Source organism: Oryzias latipes, chromosome 16, assembly GCF_053564925.1.
Source record: "Oryzias latipes strain Hd-rR chromosome 16, Olatipes_Hd-rR_3.1".
Lineage (NCBI taxonomy): Eukaryota > Metazoa > Chordata > Actinopteri > Beloniformes > Adrianichthyidae > Oryzias > Oryzias latipes.
The window spans coordinates 8,970,001-8,972,500 of NC_136252.1; the positions used below are offsets into that span (position 1 = coordinate 8,970,001).

General features: G+C 45.2%; 5 non-coding genes across 5 annotated transcripts; all 5 read right to left on the reverse strand.

The window, feature by feature from the left end:
- Positions 1–117: 117 nt before the first annotated feature.
- LOC144984944 (5S ribosomal RNA) lies at positions 118–236 on the reverse strand. The gene has a single exon (XR_013648772.1). It is a non-coding gene; the product is annotated as a 5S ribosomal RNA (ribosomal RNA).
- A 424-nt stretch (positions 237–660) lies between these two features.
- Positions 661–779, reverse strand: LOC144984945 (5S ribosomal RNA). The gene has a single exon (XR_013648773.1). It is a non-coding gene; the product is annotated as a 5S ribosomal RNA (ribosomal RNA).
- Positions 780–1,186: 407 nt separating this feature from the next.
- Positions 1,187–1,305, reverse strand: LOC144984946 (5S ribosomal RNA). Its single transcript, XR_013648774.1, has one exon. It is a non-coding gene; the product is annotated as a 5S ribosomal RNA (ribosomal RNA).
- A 407-nt stretch (positions 1,306–1,712) lies between these two features.
- Positions 1,713–1,831, reverse strand: LOC144984947 (5S ribosomal RNA). Its single transcript, XR_013648775.1, has one exon. It is a non-coding gene; the product is annotated as a 5S ribosomal RNA (ribosomal RNA).
- A 427-nt stretch (positions 1,832–2,258) lies between these two features.
- LOC144984948 (5S ribosomal RNA) lies at positions 2,259–2,377 on the reverse strand. The gene has a single exon (XR_013648776.1). It is a non-coding gene; the product is annotated as a 5S ribosomal RNA (ribosomal RNA).
- Positions 2,378–2,500: the final 123 nt, after the last annotated feature.

A 2,500-nucleotide genomic window follows, 5' to 3' on the forward strand; every position in this document is an offset into this window, starting at 1 on the left:
CAAAAGTTGTTTATTAAAAAAAAAAAAAAAAAAAAAAGAAAAAGAAAAAAACCTTAGGTGAACTTTGAAGCAGATTTTGGAAGAACACCCTCTGCTGGTTGGGAGGAAAAGATGGAAAACTTACAGCACCTGGTATTCCCAAGCGGTCTCCCATCCAGGTACTAACCAGGCCCAACCCTGTTTGGCTTCCGAGATCGGACGAGATCGGGCGGGTCCAGAGTGGTGTGGCCGTAAGCACTTGCCAGTGTCCAGCAAAGCCTCTTGGCCAGTGAATCTCAAAGTTTTCCTGCTTAAACTTCCAAGCATGCCATCGTGTCCTTCTGATTAACACACCTGCTGATTAGACACACCCACCTGCTGCAAAAACCATGCCATTTCACCTCTCCTCTGCAAAATCAGCCTTGGTTTAAACACACACAAAGTCTGAACAGAAACACTGCTAACATCTGCTCATTATAACAGGTGGGTGTAATTAGGCTAAAGGTTATGCATTGACACCTTGATTCTGATTGCTCTGAAGCTACCTGATTACTTTACATGAGGCAAAAGTTGTTTATTAAAAAAAAAAAAAAAAAAAAAAGAAAAAGAAAAAAACCTTAGGTGAACTTTGAAGCAGATTTTGGAAGAACACCCTCTGCTGGTTGGGAGGAAAAGATGGAAAACTTACAGCACCTGGTATTCCCAAGCGGTCTCCCATCCAGGTACTAACCAGGCCCAACCCTGTTTGGCTTCCGAGATCGGACGAGATCGGGCGGGTCCAGAGTGGTGTGGCCGTAAGCACTTGCCAGTGTCCAGCAAAGCCTCTTGGCCACTCAATCTCAAGGTTTTCCTGCTTAAAGCTACAGGCTTGCCATTGTGTCCTCCTGATTAACACACCTGCTGACTAGACACACCCACCTGCTGCAAAAACCATGCCATTTCACCTCTCCTCTGCAAAATCAGCCTTGGTTTAAACACACACAAAGTCTGAACAGAAACACTGCTAACATCTGCTCATTGTAACAGGTGGGTGTAATTAGGCTAAAGGTTATGCATTGACACCTTGATTCTGATTGCTCTGAAGCTACCTGATTACTTTACATGAGGCAAAAGTTGTTTATTAAAAAAAAAAAAAAAAAAACCTTAGGTGAACTTTGAAGCAGATTTTGGAAGAACACCCTCTGCTGGTTGGGAGGAAAAGATGGAAAACTTACAGCACCTGGTATTCCCAAGCGGTCTCCCATCCAGGTACTAACCAGGCCCAACCCTGTTTGGCTTCCGAGATCGGACGAGATCGGGCGGGTCCAGAGTGGTGTGGCCGTAAGCACTTGCCAGTGTCCAGCAAAGCCTCTTGGCCACTCAATCTCAAGGTTTTCCTGCTTAAAGCTACAGGCTTGCCATTGTGTCCTCCTGATTAACACACCTGCTGACTAGACACACCCACCTGCTGCAAAAACCATGCCATTTCACCTCTCCTCTGCAAAATCAGCCTTGGTTTAAACACACACAAAGTCTGAACAGAAACACTGCTAACATCTGCTCATTGTAACAGGTGGGTGTAATTAGGCTAAAGGTTATGCATTGACACCTTGATTCTGATTGCTCTGAAGCTACCTGATTACTTTACATGAGGCAAAAGTTGTTTATTAAAAAAAAAAAAAAAAAAACCTTAGGTGAACTTTGAAGCAGATTTTGGAAGAACACCCTCTGCTGGTTGGGAGGAAAAGATGGAAAACTTACAGCACCTGGTATTCCCAAGCGGTCTCCCATCCAGGTACTAACCAGGCCCAACCCTGTTTGGCTTCCGAGATCGGACGAGATCGGGCGGGTCCAGAGTGGTGTGGCCGTAAGCACTTGCCAGTGTCCAGCAAAGCCTCTTGGCCACTCAATCTCAAGGTTTTCCTGCTTAAAGCTACAGGCTTGCCATTGTGTCCTCCTGATTAACACACCTGCTGACTAGACACACCCACCTGCTGCAAAAACCATGCCATTTCACCTCTCCTCTGCAAAATCAGCCTTGGTTTAAACACACACAAAGTCTGAACAGAAACACTGCTAACATCTGCTCATTGTAACAGGTGGGTGTAATTAGGCTAAAGGTTATGCATTGACACCTTGATTCTGATTGCTCTGAAGCTACCTGATTACTTTACATGAGGCAAAAGTTGTTTATTAAAAAAAAAAAAAAAAAAAAAAAAAGAAAAAGAAAAAAACCTTAGGTGAACTTTGAAGCAGATTTTGGAAGAACACCCTCTGCTGGTTGGGAGGAAAAGATGGAAAACTTACAGCACCTGGTATTCCCAAGCGGTCTCCCATCCAGGTACTAACCAGGCCCAACCCTGTTTGGCTTCCGAGATCGGACGAGATCGGGCGGGTCCAGAGTGGTGTGGCCGTAAGCACTTGCCAGTGTCCAGCAAAGCCTCTTGGCCACTCAATCTCAAGGTTTTCCTGCTTAAAGCTACAGGCTTGCCATTGTGTCCTCCTGATTAACACACCTGCTGACTAGACACACCCACCTGCT